General features: G+C 38.5%; 2 protein-coding genes and 1 long non-coding RNA gene across 3 annotated transcripts in view; 2 read left to right on the top strand and 1 right to left on the bottom strand.

Annotated features, from left to right (window-relative positions):
• CMSS1 (cms1 ribosomal small subunit homolog) overlaps positions 1–21,786 on the top strand; it is a 223,527-nt gene that overhangs the window by 38,976 nt on the left and 162,765 nt on the right. The gene's annotated exons all lie outside the window — the stretch shown is intronic.
• FILIP1L (filamin A interacting protein 1 like) overlaps positions 1–21,786 on the bottom strand; it is a 171,487-nt gene that overhangs the window by 19,668 nt on the left and 130,033 nt on the right. The window lies entirely within an intron of this gene.
• The window catches only part of LOC132087002 (uncharacterized), an 82,881-nt gene that overhangs the window by 31,473 nt on the left and 29,622 nt on the right, over positions 1–21,786 (top strand). The window lies entirely within an intron of this gene.

Raw genomic sequence — 21,786 nt, 5'->3', positions numbered from 1 at the left:
CCGGCCACCTCTAGGCAGCTTGGCCGCTTCTGGGCAACTCTGCCACCTGTGGGCAGCTCTGCTCAGCCACCTCTGGGCACCTGGGCTCGACCATCTCTGGACAGCTGTGCCTCCTGTGGGCAGTCCTGCCCAGCCGCCTCTGGGCAACTGTGCCACTTCTGGGCAGCTCGGCTTGGCCACCTCTGGGCAACCAGGCTCGGCCATCTCTGGGCGGCTGTGCCTGGCTACTCCTGGACAGCCCAGCTTGGCCACCAGTGGGCAACTCAGCCTGGCCATCTGGGGGCAACTGGGTTCGACCACCTCTGGGCAATTCGACCATTTCTGGACAGCCCGGCTTGGCCACCACTGGGCAGTTGGGCAGCCCAGCCACCTGTGGGCAACTCAGCCCAGCCACCTGTGGGCAACTCAGCCTGGCTACCTCTGAGCAACCGGGCTCGGCTATCTGTGGGCAACTCGCCCTGGCCACCTCTGGGCAATTCAGCCACCTCTGGGCAGCCGGGCTCTGCCACCTCTGAGCAACTCTGCCACCTTGGGGCAGCTCGGCCCGGCCACCTGTGGGCAACCGGGCTCGGCCATCTCTGGGCAGCTGTGCCCGGCTACTGCTGGACAGCCTGGCTTGGCCACCTGTGGGCAACTCAGCCTGGCCACCTCTGGGCAATTCAGCCATTTCTGGACAGCTGTGCCTGGCTGCTGCTGGACAGCTGGGCAACTTGGCCGCCTGTGGGCAACTCAGCCCGGCCACCTATGGGCAACTCAGCTCTGCTTGGCTACCTGTGGGCAACTCGGCCCAGCTACTTCTGGGCAACTGGGCTCGGCCATCTGCGGGCAACTCGCCCTGGCCACCTCTGGGCAATTCAGCCACCTCTGGGCGGCCGGGCTCTGCCACCTCTGAGCAACTCTGCCCCCTCGGGGCAGCTCAGCCTGGCTACCTCTGGGCACCTGAGCTCAGCCACCTCTGGGCAGCCAGGCTGGCCCTTGGCAGCCGGGCAGTGGGTGCTGGCTCCGGCCAGCCCCGCGCTCTGCGAACCATTGCGTTTGTCCTCCAGCTCAGGGCCAAGAAGAATGTGCGGAAGGTTTGGGTTAGGGCAGTTCCTCTCTAGCACTGATAATAAAGTCGTTTTAGGTTGTTACTGATTAAGTACAATGTTTTCCACTTAGTCCCGCAGCCTAGGGTTTGAAAACAGAAAATCTAAATTCCAAGTCATCTTGTTTAATTAGTTGTTCTAAGGAAGCTTTTTCTGTTGGTTCGGTTTTTTTATTTTAATTTTATTGACAAAAAATGCAGCTTTAGCTGAACTCCTCTGAGGGGGGATATGAACTTTGAGCCTTACTTTTTTTTTTCCTTCTGTAAAGAGTCGGGGTCCTTGGAGGATAGTATTTTATTTCCTGATGATGTAACTACAAAACAATTCTCTTAAGTGATGATGGGAAGGCCAGATGAAATCTGATTTTTTTTTTTTCTCTTCAATGTTTTTTCTACAAACCCCTTTCCTTTTTCATCTGTTTGTGTTTCAGCTAACACAATTAAGCAGTCCAACCAACTATTTTTAGTTAGAAGGTCTAGAAGAAATGAGTTGTTTGTTTTAATATTTAGGAAAGAGGCAGAAAGCCAAAAAATAGGATTTAGATTGAAGAACTTGAAATGTATCTCTTGTATTCCCCATTCTTTAGTGTACACTCTGAATCAACACTGGTGACAGAAGGAAGAAATACTGGAAATAGGTACAAAATTTGTTACTGAAAATACACTAAGGGATAACAGGAGTCAGTGAAACAAACTCCTTTTATGTTGGTGGGTAAATCAGACCATTGAAAGGCTTTCTACACTATAGAAGTAGTAGGTGCATCAATTAATTTATTTCCAGTATTTGAATTTTAATCTTCGTCTCTGTAGCTTAAGCCATTCTCTGCCTGCCTTTAGTTGTTTTGTCATAATGAACATAATGCTAACAATAAGGCAAGTTACTTATTTGGGAGTGCTGTCTGTAGGTATGAAGAGAAATGGTGATTAAGATGTTTGCATTTCATTAACAAGACAGACATCTTCTAGCTATCTTGCATATATTTACCCTGAGTGTAGCCTGAAAAAGGTACTTATTCTTTAGTTGACAAATTGCAGCAACCTCTTGCATGGTTACTGAGCAAAGACTTCCTCAGAACTCTGCTGCTTATTTGCATGGTTGATCCTGCTGTGTCCTCTCTGTAAGTTTCTGAGAAAGTTCAGATTTGGGTACCTTGTCAGGAGACTTTCAAATTATTTAATACAAACCCTTCCCAAATGGTTTTGGAGATAGAAAACATCTTATTTGAGTACACCAATGGACAGACCAGGATAATATTTCATTTGCTGCTCTAGGAGAGTTAATAATCAAATCCAAACAAAAGCAAAGTAACCTGTCTTTAGCTGATACTGGTCTATTCAGTTCCTTGGCTAATGTTTTTGGAGGCTAACAGTTTGTCTAGTTTTCATCAAAAGTATTATGCCAATATGGATCATTTGAAATACAAGCTCATGTAGGTGACCTTGGTATGGGAAATATCTTCAGCTGCAAACTCAGCCTTTCTGCTGGGACTGTTGAAAATGGCAGGACAGCTGATGGTGCACGGTGCTGCCTAAGGGCACACTGTGGAGGTACTGCTGTATCCCTTTCTGATTTGCAGGGGAAGTCAGGGAAGTTATTCAGTGCAAGGTAGGTAGGAGTTAAATGTCAGTGCATCCTTTTTTACATTTATGTATGTGAGCATAAATATATAAATCCTTAGAGGTGAAAATTACTGTTTCTGTCCTGGGTTTGTTTTTTTCTTCCCTTCCCTTTGCAAATGCTCTGTTTTTTGCAACTTTCCCTTCACCTGCGCACACCCTGTTTCTGTAGTCTATATGAAAATTGCCTGCATTGTTGTTCTACCTCATGAAACAGTTGTTTTAGGCCATAAGCAGCTTTGAAGAAGAGGACTTCTCAAAAGCTGGTAATCAAAAATTCACCCTCACAATCTAGTTCTATTCTGGAGTTCCAAGGAACACAGCTCAGATAGTGCTGGTGATAAGTTTATTGGTAGTCTGGGAACAGGGAATAGAGAATGCAAGTCCTTCTGTTTATAAGTCTGTGTTTACATCTGGGGATGGCCAAAATACAAACTCCTCGTTTCTTAGTTAATTCCTCTCTGCAATACAAAAGTGCACATCTGTGACCTTCTGCAAACCAACTTTATCAAAGAGCATCAGCTGAGTGTATAATGACCTGACTTCCTTCTTTTATATTGTTATGACTTAAAGGACATTGTACAGTGCTACCCAAGCCCTGTTAAGGGCTTGGATATTTTATTAAAAATTCCAAGTTCTGGACTTCTATTACATGAAAAATTCATTTTTGTCTGAGGCAATGAATTGAGTTGCAAAGGAGCCTTCCTTTACTGTTTCTTTCAGTATCTGTAGGTGGAATCCTGGCACGGGTGAACTACACTGAGGAGGAAAAAAAAAAAGCGTTTGAGCAGGCAGCTATGCCTGTCTCATTCTCCATTGCTCCTTGAAAATGAATTCTGTTTCCTTAGTTACTATACATAGTTTTGCACAGAATTGGTGCATTTGCAAGTATTGTGACAGCAAAAGCTGATTTGTAGATTGTTGATTTGTGGAAATTGGAGACCAAAAGAAAATCTAATTAAATCATTGGTGCATCTCCTGTCAATGCAGGGCTGCTCTCTGCAGCTGCTTGCAGGGACTTTTTTCTAGTTGCTGCTTATCCTTTTGTATTCTTTGTGCCCACAAAATCTTTCAAGATTTTACTTTAGAAAAATAGAAGCTGGGAAGATGGAAGATTATATGAGGCCAGGAGAAGATAGGACAAATAAGCTAGAAGACTTTGAGGCAGTTGTTTAGACTTTATCTTAAACTATCTGAATTCCTCCCATTACTTCCACCGTTAAACTTCTCTTTCTTCCCATGGCGTTTCATAGCAGCAGTTCCAGTGTCCTTAAACCCATAACCTATCTATTGCAGCATTTGACCCCTTCCTTTGGCCATTTTGTATCTAAGATAAATAAAGGAAATTAGACTTGGGCCTGAGTTCAACAAAGCACTTAAAACATAGCCCTGTGTATTTTTGTTGAAAAAGGAAAGGACTTCAGCAGATGTCTGATTTTAATGATATATTGAAATGTTTGCCTGAATCAGGCTCTTGGTCACATTTGCTTCATGTAGATGTTGTTGAAGCTTGAGGCTTCTGAAATTCTCCCTGGGGTCTAAATCTTTACGTTACTTTCAAATTCCAAAAATAAACATCTACTGAAGTACAAATACTGTCAAAGCTTTTATTAGTATTTTACATTACTTAGAACAGTTTGCTTTTTTGGAGATGGTCTGCTTAAGTTTTGCATGTGATACTCAGAGAACTGAAATGTACTCAGAATTGACAAGCTGAATTTTATTGCCTTGCATAAATAGGAGCTGATATTTAATGTTTTAATAACTCATGTAACTTCAAGGATTTTTCTCCACTGCGTGCTCAGCCTTGTCTCCAAAATCTGTGGGAGTTTGGAATTACTCAGTGGAAGAAGATTCACTCTAATTATTTCTTAAATTAGAAAAGTTTTGAAGGATGCTAATAATCTATCTTTATTATTTCTTCTAGCATTATGTTTGATGATCTCTTGGATTTCATCTGTAAAGTGTTTTAGAGTTTCATATCCTAATGTATAGACTAATTTTTGAATATTGCAAAGAGAAATTTGGAGGTTATTATGGCTTATTTATGTCTGAAATGTATTGACAACTGATGTGGGAGGCAAGGGACAGAAGCAGGGGAAAGTTCTAAAGATAACATTCTTCAGATTCATGTGTCTTTTACTATGGACCATGGGTGGAAAGAGATTAATATCTCCATTACTCTGTGGTTTTAACTTTTTTTGGCAGCAGGGAGAAATATTTTTTCAAACTCTCCTATTGTTTACAGATTCCATTATTCTCCCTTTCTTTTTGCAGATACAAATAAAATTCCTAGCCAACTATTAAGGGTAATTAGATTCCTTTATGTTGAAGTGGATGACTGTGCCTCTCAACTATTAATGACTTCTAAGGAGAAGCGCTTAGCAAGTGCTTCATATCTGCTTGTGAGATGGTTTCATTTTGTATATGGGACCAAGGTAATTTTTTATGTAAAAGACAACTTTTTGCATGGCAGAGTTTATCATGAACAAGGATGGATAGAATTTAGTTTGTATGCCTTCCCCTACTCTATATAAACCAAACATATATAGCCAAGTAATCCTTTCTCTGTGACAAAATGAGATAATGTTCTTTAGTTCATGAAAGGTCTGTACAAGGGTGTATTTTAAGAAGTTTGGGATTGGAGATTTGTTTTGTTTGTGATGGGTTCTGCAGAGAAATTTTTTTATCAACCCACCCCCACCCACAAGTATGCCTGTCTAGTTGGGCTATTTCTGGAGGCACGACAGCCATTTCAGTGTTCATGCAATAGCAAAAGTGAGTTGTAATCCTGTGAAGACTTAGGAGCTTGGAAGGTGCTCAGTTTCATGTCTGTAGACAGGCTTGAAAGTAGAACATGTTTTAAATGTCTGTCTTTAGTCATTAGACTGCAGAAAAAATGACACCGTACTGCTTTGCTTTATCCTTTTCCTTTGAATTCAGTCAAAGCAAGATTCTTTTTGTAGAACTTCAGGGAAGTGGTATGGCTGAAATATTGTGAGCTTGAAGTCTGACTCCACAGGAATCCCTGTCTCTTTTTTTATGTATTAATCTAAGATGTGAGTTCAGTCATTTTATTCAAAGTGATCAACTCCTTTTCAGAGCTGTGTAATTCTTGTTTGAATAAAACCGGTGCACGTTTGTTGACTCAGCTTTTCACACTGCCATGTGTTGAACATGGTGCCAGTGGAGGATGTTTCTTTCAAAGCTTTGATGATATGTGAAGTGAAAAAGTAGATCAAGTTATTGCAGGCTCTTTCAGCTCCTCCCCATCAGGCACCCTTATGCTTTTCCCTTCACATCTCTTGTTCCTGCCCTTGTTGCTGGGTGAGGTGTTCCACCAATGGCTTGGAGAGCAAAGCCAAGTACACAGGTAGCAGGGATTTGGCATTCAGTGCATTTCTTGGGAGTTGCAGGTTTACAGGAGCCTCCTGAGGCCATGGCTCCTTTGGGAGCACAAGCCTGTCAGGCACACAGGTGAGTGTGGGCTTGAATGCAGCATCAGAACTGGAAGAAGGCTCACTGGTGCCATTGATTTTATGCAAAGTGGAGTACAAAGCTGTTATGCTTTATTTTCTTTTTTGGTGGTTAAGTAGAGAGAATCCAGAATTAAAATGTATCATGAAGCCTACATGTCATTGTTATAATTCTGTTGAACAGGCTTCTCTTGCCTCCTACTGATTAACAGCTCTGTTTTCAATGGGTTAAAGAGCTTTTTTAAAAGGGAGTAAGGCTGTAGAAGAATGAGTATGGATGCTAAGGAAGGTAAAATTTACAAGGAGAGAAAGTATTTTTTATTGGGCTGCCTGCATTAGCAGAGTAAAACACAAACATGCTCTTGGGCCCCTTCTTTGGGTCTTAAGATGCTGCATCTATGTTATAAAATCTATGTAAAAACAGACATGTTTTCTGCCTTGATAAACCCCCCCATAGGATTCCTGGTAAGAAATACATTCAAAAAGGCTTTTCTTATTCTCTGTAATTTCAGTAGCTGTATGTTAGTTCCTGTTTAAAGCACAATGCTTCAATTATTGGTGATTTTGGTACCTGTTCAAGGAATATGTGTTGAAATAACGCAGAGGCAAATGCATCCTATACAGGCTGTTTTAGATTGTGAATTCCTAGGGATGTAATGTAGCTCATAAAATTTTGATCCCTTTGGGATTCAGAATTGCTGAGCTATCTGATGGATTCATAGTTTAGAAATGTGACTTAGTTGTGTGGTTCAGTTCTCTGGTCTGGAAAAGTATTTACAGAATTTCTTGACCTCCTAGGGTACAGTCACATGCAGCTCTTTGTGTGAGCCTTGCCCACAGCAGGTACTGTTCAAGGAGTCTCTTGGGCCTGGGGAAATGCATTTAGCAGACTCAGACACTCCACAGCTCCAGAGTCTGCAACAAAAATTTTACAAAGCCCTGGAGTGAGGAAGGAGAACAAATACAAAAGGGTATTAATTTGGCTTTTTTACAGCAGCTGGCATGAGACATATCAGCCTTAAGAGCCATTACTTTTAACTCAGCGATATTGAAGTTGTGTCATTATCTGGGAACACTTTTATTGATCTCATGTCTCAGGTGTTATGTCAACAGGATGGACCATTACTAAGAAAGTCTTCTAGGAGATGAACTAAATGCTTGAATAGCCTACAGCTTGCTTCATGCTTGAAAACTGAACTAAAGCACAAGAAAAAGGGGTTTAAGGAAATTCTCTTCTAGCACCTGAAGGAAAGGCAAAATTTTCTTTTAGTCCCTAAAATCTTACGCTCTTTAAACAGTCTTCCTTGCAACCCTTCCCACTGCTTTATAGTCTGCTTTATTTTGTGGAGTTTTTTTAGTTGTTGAGTACTTTATTTTTAACCTGTTTTGTTCAGCTACCTATTTTTAGTTGTAAGGAAGAAGCTTCTGTACCTTTTAACATTGTTTCCCCTGCATAACTTGATCAAAAGAATTTTGAGAGAGCACAATTTCTGTCTTTTCTTTGCTCTGGCCAGTGAACTCAGGAGCTTCTAATATGAAGATTAATATTAATTAGATGAAAGATACTTGCAGTCCATACAAATTGCACTTATAAAGAGTGTAGTCAGGATGAACTGCATAGAATTGATTAAAGAGAGCAATGTATTGGGTTCTAGTAGGGATACAGTTTCTTGTAAGTGAAATCTGTAGCGGCATATTCTGCTATGAAATCACGTAGTACATTTGATAATTGCTAATAATGTATCTTATAAGCAGACTGTACTATTACTCAAGAAAAAATAAGCTAATTTCTTAAATGGATTCAACAGAAGAACATTGACTTTAGTACTTTTAGGTGACTCTACAGAAAATTTAAGCACCCTGAATCTGTAGATCTTCGGGTTATTTACCCCCTGCCCCTCTCCAGTAAATACACAACTATAGAATAAGTAAATATTTGTGCATAACTCTAACCAGTAGCAAGGACAGAGGAGAAAAGTGGTTCTAGTTATTTTAATGTAGTACTTATGATAGTACTTATGCAGCCTTTTTGTGTTTATCTTTTAAAATGATACAGAAATGTCTCGATTCCATTTACAATAGACAGAGGCCTAGAACTAGAAAGCAGCAAAAAACAAGTATATTTTTAAATTCCTAATGTATGTTGTACTGGTTAAATCCAGACCCAGTTGTGCATGACCTCTTAGTTTGATTCAAGTTTGGAGCATGTGAAGTTTGTTAGTTCTTTTCTGTTTTACTCTATTTTTCTGACTTTAATTGTTTTTATTTCAAATATCCATAGTAGATGGGCAGAGGCTAGTCTCACATAAAACAAATCAGTCTTTAATAATATTGCTGCTGAGTAGCAGCATACATGAATCCAGCACTACCAAAATAGGAGGAGTTATTTTGCTAGAAGCCCAAGATGTGTCCAGAGTGACATAAGGATATACAGAGCTTGACAAGAATAAACACTTTGAGAGCTATAAAATTGCTTTGACCTTGGGGCTTGGGAACCTAAGTGGAGCCTTAACTTTCAGCTATCTGTGTGTATGTAAATCAAAGCAAGTCATGCCCAGAAATGTTGCTAAGTATATTTTTCTCAGCAGTCAGCGTGACAGATGGTTGCAGTTCTTGGAGCAGTTGTGGTAGGTATAGGTATCCCTGGAGCAGAAGCACAAATTGCTCAGGGGCTTGTGGAGATCCTGATTGTGGCTTTGCTTGTGGAGAGCAGCGTCTGAGTTGGAGGGAATTATTAAGTGTCTCCAGATCTGTTGGGAATCACTCTGAAAAGTTTGTGCACTTTTACACAAAGGAGTTCTGGGTGTGCCTGAACTTCAATGAACGGTAGTTCCAATGGATTTTGACTTCTTTCAGCTAGTTAATATTTAGAATGAATGACTGAAGGCTGTTTGTGATACCTTAGCTTTAAATGATGTCCTGGTCTATGTTCCATGTGTATTGATGTCATAGAATTTGGGTCATTTAGTCAAACTCATTACTTTTTCTTCAATATTGGGCTTTCTTGGAAGCATTTTCTCTATTTTAGGTACTTACCAAAAGCAGCAAAGCTGCCCTTTTTTGGTTAGGGAATTCTTACAGACGTCAGGGAATAGCATTAACATAGGTAATACAAAAAGAAATGGGGAATCATGTTTGTGAATCTTCTTGCAAGTACAATAATTGGTTTCTTTTCATAGCTGCAGTATAACAGAGAGACCAAATCACTTTGTGAAGTTGTTTGTTTTAACTTGTATTAACAAGTTGTTTGTTTAACTTGTATTAACAAGTTTTTTTCTTGTGCTATTCTGTTCCTCTCTCTGGTTTTTATGTGCATCTAGGAGCCAAAACCAATAAAAGAGGCTAATGTTGGTCAGGTGAGGTTCCAGTTTGTCTTTGTCATGTTGGAAGAAGAAAATCCATTAGTGGGTTATTGGAAGCTGGAGGGAGGGCTATGTGAAGATGCCAATGTCCAGTGGAGTGACTGGGTAGGAATGGTTAGAGGCATTTTTAGCATTTGTACTGGAATGCAGGGAGGCTCATCGGTTGCACTTTTGTTCCCTGAGGGAGATCAGTGGGAAAGGGAAGAGGTCCAGATTCAGGAAGTAATCTGCACAGAATCTCAAATGCTTTTCACTTTGACATTAATCTCATCTTAGAAAGGAGAATGCCTGGATACTGCATTTCTGCATGGAATTATCTTAGAAATCTTGTGTTTCAAATAGGGCCAACTTGTTACTGTCCATCGCATGGCATTGAGGACAGAGAAAATGGTCACATCTTTCCTAATGAAGAAAAATGTTCACTTTGTTTTCTGGTAGAACTTTGGCTTTGATTTTTCTGTCTTCATTCTTCTGACCCTGACATTGTTCCATCTCTCTCATAGTGATTTCTTAAGTGACAGTGATTTTATAATAGAACCTTATTGTTTTGTTGTGTCATTTTTCTGGTGAATATTTTAATATTTTACTTGCACTAAACTTTTCTTCTCTTTTAAAAATCACTTCTTCATTGACCTGAACTATGAAAGCTGCTAGATCTAAAACCCCATTAGGTGACAGTCCTTTTAAAGTGTATGTTTGTGTGCATGATTTTATGACATTTACAGTGTCATATGACTATTACTGTTTCCACTTTGATGAACAATGAATGTACCAGGAATGTGTTCATGTGCAACATTTGAATGCAAATCCTAAGTTAAACACTTTCACAACTCTTAAGCTATGGGTGTATTGATACAAGCTGGAATTCCACATGTTATTTCTCTCTTAGGAATTGCACAGATCTCTTAGGTATTCTTTTGGCTGCTGCCTTTTGGGCATATGCATTTTATAAAGTTGCTTAAAGAAAACATTTTTTTTTCTTGTTCATAAATGCAATTTGTGAGAGAATTTTGTTCCATTTTTTTCAGAACCTGTAAATTCAGATGAAGTTGGGTTGTTCTGTGTGGTTTTTTGTGTGACTAGTTGGGAACAAAATTGGGATTCTGTTCTTGGTGTCAGAAAGTTTGTAAGTGCTACAGAGCAAGCAAACCATGAAGGGGGACGCAGCTCTTCAGTGGCTGAGTGGTTCAGACTGAAAAAGTGCTTGAGCTTCTGAATTCTGTGAGCATGCTCAGATGTTTTGTTACTTCCAAAGAAATATTACATCATCTTATTTGGTCACTAGGCTATAGCTGTCTTTACATCCAACAGAGTTCTCAAGTGGGATATCAAATACATGCATTACATAATCAGAACAAAGCCTTTATTGGTTGATTGTACCCTTAGGGTGGGGATGCTGAATGGTAGTTGCATATGGAAGACATAATCTTGCAGACTTAACCATTTCCTAACCATCCTGTCAGCAGCTGTGAAGTGAATTAATAGCCTGGGGATAGGATTCACTTGGGAAAAGTGTAGCTAAGAAAATAAGATTTTAAATTGGTTTAATGAGTTCATCATCTTTCTGTAAATGCACTTAAATGTATTGAAACAAACAGAAAGAACCATAAGAGTTTTATGGATGTATTTATAGACTGATTTGCTGAACTTTCATGTGGTATAATTCCCGTTGTTAGTGAATTTAAAGGAGGTAGACCAATTTCCACCCAGTCTGTGGTTTTAATTTATTGGAAAATGATCCATTTAAAAATACTGGAAATAATTATTTTTTTGGTTATGGAATATTAAGTTTGTCTTTCTAAGCTAATTTAAGTACTTTTTAGAGTTATTCACTTGTTAAGGACCATATGTGCAAAATATGTGTCTGGTGATTTTAATTGGTCCAGTTCAGAACTGATCTGGTTTTTAATAAGAACTTTTTTTGTGAAAGGTATAATATAGAGCTTTCAATTCTCAAGCTACATGAAAGTGATACCAAAGTTTGGTCTTTTATTGATTGTCTTGGTATTTTTTGTGATCTCAGTCTAGTTTTAATGAACCTGGGTTTCATAAACCAAATTAAATAAACAGGTAAGTCCTTACTCTGAGGGAAATGAGACCACATTAAAAGAACAAAAACCAAACAAAACCCCTACATTAAAAATTCTGAGCTTTATGTTATGATGATGTACATGTGATTTCCTGTGTTGTCTTAATGCAGTTTTTATATGTGGCTTCAGGGTAAAGTTGTTCTGAACTTTCAAATTAAAACTGCTAGTCAGCCTCTGGGTATGTGTGCCTTTGAGGCTGGAAGGTGTTTTTCAGGGAAAATGCAGAACCCAAAGCCATGGGTTTTGTTCCTCTCTTCCCTCTTGTGCTACTCCCAGACTAAATTAGGCTCCTGTATGAGTAATCCATCAATATTGACTTTGCTTTTGAGGTATATTTCTTGAAGAGTGGGAGCTGCTTGACAAGTTTTTTGTTATTGTGCCTGTCCCAACATATCCTTAGAAATAAAAAATTGGATTTGGTCATTTCACAGAGTCCCCCAGTTCTTCACCACATCAGTTTCAGATGGACAGTGCTCCCATAAAAATCTTGAAACAAGATACTGATTTTAGAAGTATTGGTCTCAAAATACTCTCCTTGATCCTTCAAGAACCACTGGGACAGGGTTGTGTATAGTACTGAAGATCCTCAAGTGAAAAGCAAGGCATACACAGCAGAATTTAAAAGTTCCTTGTATTTTTGTCCAATCACAGTGTAATTCTTTGTGGGTTTTTTTTGAAATGCATACCCAGGACAGAGTATGGATGAGCACTCAGTAGACTTAATAAAGCTAATATGCAAGTTTTTCATGAATGCAAGTTTCAGCTGTTATTCATTGGATGGGCAATGGCTGATGTTTAACATCCTACCAACTTGCTTTTCTTTTACTTTTTAGCAGTTCTGTTTAGAAAAGTAGAGAGGAGAGGGTTGGGTGGGGGGATGAGCCTGTGTGACATTTTCTCCCTGACAGTTATTCATGTAGGCATCTTTCTGTTTCAGTCTCCCAGTGTTATTTTTACCACTGGGGGAGCAGACATTGGGACAAAGGATTAGTGGTTAATTTGGGGAGCTAAATATACATGTGGCTGATGTGTTAAGGAAAACACCACCACAAACACCCTGCAGATTTTGGTAGGGAAGCATCATCCTGTAGGATTTCTCTTTTTGACAGTGGAGCTTGCCACATGGCCTTTTGCTTTTTGTCTTCTCTGAATTAGTCCTGAATACTACACAGAAATTTAAGGAACAGCATAATTCTGCATGAATTGCAGTCAGTTTCATAGGATACCTTGGAAGTAACAAACAACAAACTCTGGGATGAAAATTAGGCTTAAAAAAACAGGTAGAATAACCTAGCATGTCCAAGAAGAGTCACTCAATAACAAAACTGTAAATAAAAGTAAGATGTGCTGGATAGTTCCCATTCTTAGCATAAACCCATGTTTTTAAGTAACTAACAGTGGCTTTGCAAACTTAAGAAGGCAGCAGGTTTCAGGCTGTGCATCTCTCTTGGTTTCATTATGCTCTTGAGACTTTAAATTGAGGTAAAAGGTAAATCTGTAGTCTCTGATTATGAAGTTTAGGTAGTTTTCTGACATGGGTTCCTTTTTTTTCATTTGGAAACCTCTGTCTGCATCTCCTCACATTAAAAACAAATGAGCAATCAAAAAACCCCTAACCAAATGAGAAAGAAACAACCCAAGAACCTGAAATCAACCAACCAAAGAAATGAAAAACAAAACCAGAAAAAGAAAAGATCAAGTATTGTCATATTGTGATGCTGATAATCAGTGCAAGAGCACTGATGAGAGGAAAATAATGAAGTTTTCCTTTGATTCTCTTTAGTTTAGTAACATTTTTTATTACATGAAACTTATCTAGAAGCTGGCCTTGTCATCAAGTGACAAGTGACTCCTTTTGGAAACGCTTGGTTATTTTAAACCTGTTTAAAAAATTTATTTCGTGATGGACTAATTACTTCTGTTTAATGGTACCAAGGTAACTGCTCACTTCTCTTTTAGTAGATACATCCATTTTTTCCCCCTGTATAAAGATTTTTTTTCTGCCCACCTTTCTGAAGAATTATCTGATTTTAGCTTTTCAAGGTCTTCTCTTGACAACAAAAACAAGGGCATGTGCAGTGTTATAGATGTTATTTGAGGTGCACTACTCTGGAATTGTGAAGTGTGTGACCAAGCTGACCCTGGGAAGCAGGAGTTGCAGAGAGAGACTGCAAACCACTGGTAAACTGAGCAGTGAGTTCACATGAAAACACTGTTGGATCACCAGTGTTGATGCTTGGGTAAGCGATTCACAAAGGAATCTTCCATCTGGAAACTGAAAGAAGAAAAAGTTTCTTTAAGGTGGCCTTAAAAAAGGTAAAAAATTGCTTCTCCAGTACCTGGCTGCAGCTATGTATTTTGCAGCATGAGTCATAGATGGCTTTATAGTTCTATGTCACCTTGCATAGGAAGAATAAACTTTGGAGAAGAGATAGTTAAGAGAAAACAAGTGTGAACAACTGCTAATGGTGCTCTCTCTGGCTCCATTCAGTCTGCCATTCCATCATACTTGAAGGGGGTAATTCAGAGATTCCTTTCTTGGCATATAAGTGGCAACATATGTTTGAAACAGTGAGTGGAAAATGTAGGAAAAAAATGACAAGCATATGGCAATAGGAGGGCAAGGAAAAATTTGTTGCCCTAACGTTAGCCACATAATTGGTACACTTAACTTCTGAGGGACTGATTTATTTAAAGACAAAAATTTATGCTCCATTTATTCAGGTTTTCTATACGTGGTCTTCATCTTACAGTGCCTTCATAATTTCTCTGCCCTCTGAGGGAGTGGAAGGTGATAGGAGAGGTTCAGAGCCTCAGCCAAGGAATAGAGGGGGAAACCTGGGTGCAAATAGACAAACCAACCTTCATTCATATTCTCATTTTAAAAGAGGAAGAATTGAAAACCTCCTTTATTTTAATATTCAGATTTGTGCCTTTTTTTAAATTTTACTATATTGAGTTAGCTAAAATGGTTATGGCTTAATGCAACATAAGATGTACTGCTTAATGAATGGAATAGCTGTCCTGGAAACAGGAATCATCCAAAATAGTGTTTCCAGTGTGCAGTACATGCTGAGGTAACCTGCTGACTTTACTCTGAGAGGGTTTCTCCCCATGCATACAGCTGGGCACAACTGTAAGCAAAATGCAGAATCTCAAACTTTAAGTGATGGGGAGAGAATGTGGCTAGTTCTTTCTGTTTCCTCAGTCAATTTTGTGCCCTGAGTTGAATAATTCATTTCAAGGGAGAGTGTTGTTGGGAAGGTCAGGCTCAAACCTAGTCCTGTGGAGCTTCTGATGACAGGTAAAATGTGTGTTTAGGAATGCCTTTTGGCCTGAAGCTGAAAACTCTACAATCCAAATAATCTCAAAAAATGCTTAGGAGGAAATCAGTCTTTCTTTCTATTGAAAAATGATTTATCAAAACCCTGGGAGAGTGTCTCCCACCACATTTGCCTTCAGAAATGTGGCCTGTTTTCTGAAGAGTGGTGAGTCCTTGGGAGAACTGTAACTTGGCAACTGATTGGTCTTGTTATGGCCCTTACTCCATGGGGATCTTAGTCCTTGCATGGAAAAGGAAAATTGACTAGATGACGTTTTAATTTTGTTCATTCTCCTTTCTGACCTCTTCTGGCTCTGGGATTTTATTGTCTAGTGGTTTAATTTTGAGATGCTAAGTGTTACATGAGATTATAAGTACTGGTAAGTTGATTGCATTATGCTAGCAATTGTAGCTTATTCTGGGGAGTGAAGGGCAGATGCCTTACCAATCTTATTTAAATTCAGAAAGTATGCTTCTAAACTTCTAAAAATAGCTAAAAAGCCAGCTCTAGCTTTTTAAAAAAACAAAACCAAAACAATGAAAACAGCCTCCATATTTAGTATTGTCTTAACAAGTAACACTCCGAAAACTTGAGAAACCTGAGCTACTATCTCTACCAGGGTAAATGACATTACAAATACTGTCAGCAAAATGAATTAAAGCAAATGTTTTGAAAGGAAACCTATTTATGTTATTCTGGTTGTCACCCATGTTAGCAAAAAACCAGGAAAATGCAGATGAAATTCAAAGAAATCTTTGGAGTTAAAAAGGAAGAGAATTTCTAACTATGTAGAGAGAGGAACCTGTGCAACAAAAATTATTAATGTGCTGCTTGTTTGGGAAGAAAGAGAAGACATTTTGAAGGAAGTTTTAGGAAAATTATTAATATTTTCTACTTGATAGTTTCTGTATGTCTTATTTTACTTACTTGCAAAGGCATTCAATTGCCCTGTAATTTGGGTTATTTTGTTTGATTGTTGGCTTTTTAGTTTAGTAAATTGACTTTGGTGCAAGCAGAATCCTACAAATGTGTGGACTACAGTGATGCGGGTCAGAAGGGACAAGGACATGCATCCTTTCTGAGGCCCTGCCTCCTAATCATGCATCAGTTTGAAGAGTGCATTTAAAGAGGTTTGTCCTGCTGCTGCTCTGGTCATGTTTTGGTTTTTGAGCAGCCAGATAATGGTTAAGGAGAGAACTACATTTTGTATTATAAATACTTCAGCTGATTTGAGTGTTTCCTTGGATTGGCCATCACACCAGCAAAAATGCTGTGAGGACTTGTCATGTTTGAGGAAGAGCTTTTTGCTTCAGTACGTTGGCTAAAACACACACACCGTGACCCACTGTCAGGAATCAGGACATGGCTTTATGTCATTACACTCCACCACCCTGTAACTCTGGTCTCAAGGTGTGACATCTTTATGGTGTGGGAAACTCCAAGTGGTTTGTACAGCTTTTTAAAGTAGCAGGGTTGTTGCTGTCGGTGTGCCCTAAGTAGCAGCCATCCAGTAGAAGGGCAGATTTCTAAGGGACGTGTGTGGACTGCTTCCTGGGTAGGGAGCACATGTGCACACATAGTTATTTCTTGTGAAATGTCACCAGTGAATTCATCCTTTTCCCCTTTCTTTTTCTTGAGTTGAGCAGATGTTCTACTGCTCCATTTTACTTCAGTCACCATATAGCAAATGCTGGAGGACAGCCAGCCACTGCTGTCTGCCCTCCCTGACTGAAGGTTGAAATCTATGCTTTTATGCCACTTATCTTTAGGTGAGATCCACCAATATCTTGTCTTTTCCTAATAAAGTGATATATCCTTCTGTAGGATCCTGTTCTTACCAGGAGTATTGGCAATCAGTTGCCTTGTAAAAAGTCACTGTTGTTGTTAGTGAACTATTAGCTTCTTAAAGTATAACTTTGGATATTTGAAAAAAGCTTTGTGTGGATGTGCTGATGCACTGCAGTGGATATGAACTGTATTGAGTATAGTTGCAAATTATTTGGATTTGGATATCATGGTGGAGGTCAGTCTGCTTTTTTTAATGGTGAGAAGATGAGATGTTCTCTTAGCTGCAACTTCTAAGAGGAGTAGATTTGAACTTCTTCAAAATTCTTTAAATCCTTTTATCCAGTGTCATTGGAGTTGTTTTTTTCAGTCTCAGATATAAACTGTGTTGGTTTACTGTACTGGGATGAGTTTCTTCTACGGGTCTTGGGGATCAGTGTTGTTGTTTACTTCCCCATCCAGTCTGCAGTGCTGATGCTGTTGCAGATTGTTTTCTGTGATGAAGTTTTGCCTAGAGATGAATAGGAATTGCCTACTCTGAAGAGCTCTCTGAATAAACTAAAGAGACAACAAATCTAATGCTTTGGGGTTTATTGCAAATTATAATTTGAAGTTTGTAAATATTCTAAGAGGATGATGCAACTCGAGTAGAGTAGAGATACTATGTAAATATTTAGGCTTTAAAGTCTAGAATGTCTTCTGATGTTGTTTTATACCATTTCCTTTTAAGCAGAATGTTTGTATGTTTTTAAAAGATGTAAACTCCTAGGATGTTAGCTTATTAATGTGGAGAAATTAAAGTGTGCAAAAATACCTTACTGTATACTAATGAAATAAATATTTCAACAACATAAATAGATGACAGTAATTGAAACCTAAATGCATTTGAGATTGTGGTCACCAGGACAGGAATTTTACATTTCTGATTGATTCCTCCCTGCCTGGGAATAGGCATTACAAACCCCTTTCTCTTTGCTTCCTTCCAGGAATTCAAAATATCTTGGTTTCTTCATATTGACTTATGTGTATTAAGGGCACCAACAGCAGCCATTGCTCTTTCATAGTGACTTGGAAGCAGAGAATAAAAAGATTTGTAAAGCCTGTTAGTACACTTGTTCTAGCATAACATCAGGACTCTTAGCACAGGATGCTTAACAGAAGTGCAAGAGGCACACTGTAGGGTAAGCATGGACAGAATAATTTGTTCTATAATAATGTCTCTTTTTGATTTCTAATCAGAAATACATTTGATTTCAAAATAATGTTTTTCTCTTCTTTTTCATGCATGCTGCTGAATCCTCAGAAACAAAAGTCAACCATTTCAGTGGCTCTATTTTGCATCTAAAGGCTCAGTAGAATTTTCTAAACTTTTGGACTTAGAAATTTCTGGTTGAAGTGTCATATCTCTTTATCAATAAAAGAAACAAGTTTTTTGATGTACTTTTAGTTTTGGAGTTACCCTGTTTTTATATTAATAGAGGCTTTCTTTTTCCATAATGCAAGGTAGAGAACAGTTCCCTAAACAGCCTTCGCTCTCCATTCATAATGCTTTGTGTGTGATGCATTTTATTGTGTCCTCTCTTAACGTATAAAACAAGAAATTGTGCAGAGAGAGTAGATGAGTGAATATATAAATGGGTATGGAACTTTCACTGGCTATGGATGCCTCATTTGAAAGGTGGAAAGCAACAAACATCAGATGTGCAAATCTGTAAAATAAAATTATCCCAATATACATATGTGCAAAAATATGAGTGTGTATGTCTATATGTATATGGATTTATGTTCATATACTGCATTAATGTCTAATTCCCAGAAATGTGGTGGCAAGAGAGGACCATTTTAGCTCATGTCAGGACAATGTGCTTTAGTAATTTCTCCATCCCTGGAGAGCTTATTAAACACTAAACAAAATGTCTCAGAATATAACTGATTGAGTGTTTTAAATTATGCCTTTTTGTTTGGCTCTTGGCCAGTTGCTCATTGCACCGGGCTGTGGCAAACAAAACCTGTAATTTACACTGACAGTATCATGCAATTCACTCTGCAAGCTTCTCAACTCAGAACTTCTATAAAGTAAACATTCAAACAAACCTCAGGTTCTTAATGTAAACACATTTTGTAACTCTAAACTTAGCCAAACAGTTAAGAATCAAATAGTGGTTGTATTTTTCCCCTTCCCATGAAAATATCATTATATATTTTTCCTTCCTTTGCTGATAAATAGTGATATCTCTACATGAGTAATGAGAAAAGGCAGCAGTAATTGAAGAACTTTTTTTTTCTCACATTTCTTCTTTTTTTAACCATGTGACATTGGCACCAATTTCCTAACTGTTTTATTTTTTACTACCAAGCATATCTTAGTGAGGACTGACACAAATTCTACCATACATGGCATATCTGCTTATGACATTCCACTTGGTCCAAACTCAGAATGCAAAATGCAATTTAGTAGACTTCTATGAAATGTATAATTTTCAGATATTTCTGTCATTTTGCTGTTTGCCTTTTTTTCCCCCCCCAATTTGCTGAATTCATTTTCTTTCAAGAGGGTGTTTGCTTAAAACTGAAAGGTGAAGTCTAAATGTGCAGGCAGAAATAGAATGGTAAGAAATCTGAATGGGCAGATGCTGTAGATGTGAAACAGATAAGCTGGATGAGAGCCATTGGTTAATACCTGCCCATGAGGGAGACGTACAAGGAACTGTGCTGCAAGTTATTGTGGTGTAAAAAAAAGAGCCCAGGACAGATTTACCCTGCAAATTGCTTCATCAAAGAGAGGTTATGGAAAGGAGTAGTGACCCAGCTACATTATCTATAAGTCATCACATATGGAGTGGGATTTCAGTGTGTGTAAAGATGCCTGTCATTTGAGTTGAGCTGTATTTCCATGGACAACACTTGGATCTTCACACCAGCCCTAAAGTGGAGGCATCTGAACAAAGTTCCTCACTTTAGATCTATAGGCTGAACCCTGCCTTTAATGCCAAACATGGAACAGAGTTCATTTTTTGTTTCTGAACATAATTTACAACTACACTCAGGAGCAGAGGGGGAACATGAGCAGTAGGAGGGCAGAGCTTGCTCCATGTTAGGCTTGCTAGGAGGTGCTGTGATATACCTGTCATAAGATAATCTCATCTAAGAATGGAGAAAAAGTAACACAATCTGAATAGGAAGAGAAGGTTGGGAATTTTTTTGAGCTGCAACCAAAACTACAAGTTTTGCCATAATAATGGCAAAAATACGTACTCTTTATAGAGCTAATTATAAGAACAGAAAAGGAAATTGAATTGAATGATTTTAATACTAAGAACTGAAGTATCTGAGAACAGATGGATCAAATAGAATAAACATGTATAAAAAAAGAAGAAACCAATGCACAAAACTTGCATATGAATGTCTGCTTAGTATATACCTTATGAAGTATTTGCAAACTCCTCTAGCATTCTTGTTGTTTATACTCTTGTTTTATGTGTTTGTTCTGAATGCAATGACAAGTGAGTAAGGCTTGGCACCTGTAATGACTTACAGTGTCATCATTCCATTTTATGCAGGAAAGTGAGGAATATTGTGAGAAATAAGGAAGGACTTCTTGAGTGTTACAGCAAATCATCAGCTTTTTCTTTCCCACTGCAATTATAACAGCTGAACAAACAACATAACAAGAGAAGTTTCTTAAATAATAAAGGTTGATGTTTGGATGCTACAGGGAAGTGGATTGGTGTTCAAATGGTTCAGGACGGATTTTTTTCTGCATTCCTGGTCTTAGTGTCATGTTGTGTTGGTATCCAAGTATTCCTCTGTCTAATTCTTAAGGAAATTTCAGTGTCTTAAATATTCATCATATATGTTTTGTCTAATTGCTCTTTTATTTGTGTGCATTCATTTGAAGAGGACTTGTGATATGTTCTCTCCAGCATTTTTTGAGATAAATGTAATTGAAGATATTTTTAGTATTTTCCTTTTAAAAACAAACAGCCTCTCCCTTTCTTCTTGGAGGTAGGAGAGCTCTGCTTTATTTGGAATAATTTTTAAAACCCTAACTGTTCCCTTGAGCTCAGCATCTTTATTCCTCTCCCCATTATTTTTATGAACTGCTGCATGCCTTATTTCGTTGGGAAGTCTGGCTGTGGCTCTGCAGGAGGATGAAGGCTGCATGCCTGAACTGCTTTCAAACTATGACGCCACGTGCTAGTACTTATTTCTTACAAGTTTGACTAAATATTTAATTATAGGTATTTTCAAGAGACTTGTGCATGGGTTCCCATGATCTCATTCCTTGATTTTTAGAAAGAAAAGAAGGTAAAAGTGAATGTTGTGATATTCTACAGCTATCCAAATATTCAGCTTTTCCAATGGCAAATCAAACTTCTGATATTTCTTCTACATTTGGGTGCAATAAGGATAGGAAGCTTTTTGTGAAAACAGCATTATTTGTTTTAGAAAACAGGTGGCTCTTTGTATAGTGAAACTAAATTAGTTATGGAAGTCTGCTTCATGACTGGATTTGTTTTCTTGTCCAATAATTTGCAAGCTACCAGGTTTTCCACACTGTTGGGAGGAACACAAAGGTTTTCTACAATATACTCATATCAATGTCAAACTGCACTCTTGCTTAATATCCTGGGCACTAAAAGATAACCTGTTTTCAAGAGCCCAGTAGACATTTAGTAATTCAGAAGATTCTTTCTTGCATTTTAGTTGAAGTTAGCTTATGGATGAAAAAATAGGATGACAATGGATAGGTGCACAGGCTAAGAAACTCAATTAAAATAGGCCTTTATAAATATCTGTTTCAAACAATTGTATGTAAATAGTCAAACCCTCAAGGGCTTTTTTATACACATTAAAGAGAAACATATCCATACTGGAAGAGAGGAAATGAACTGCTCTAAGCCCAGTTAGTTTGCTTCAGTTTAGATGACAGGATTGACAGGACAGAACAGCAAAGCATTACTTGACAGGTGGGGAAGGAGAGCAGACTTTCCACATCATTCTGCTTTGCCCTCAAATGGCTGGAGATTTTTGTGTTCATCAGATGCA

Source organism: Ammospiza nelsoni, chromosome 2 (genome assembly GCF_027579445.1).
Source record: "Ammospiza nelsoni isolate bAmmNel1 chromosome 2, bAmmNel1.pri, whole genome shotgun sequence".
In the NCBI taxonomy this organism is placed as follows: domain Eukaryota; kingdom Metazoa; phylum Chordata; class Aves; order Passeriformes; family Passerellidae; genus Ammospiza; species Ammospiza nelsoni.
The sequence above is the reverse complement of the archived record's forward strand: the minus strand, read 5'-3'. Positions and strand labels throughout refer to the sequence as shown.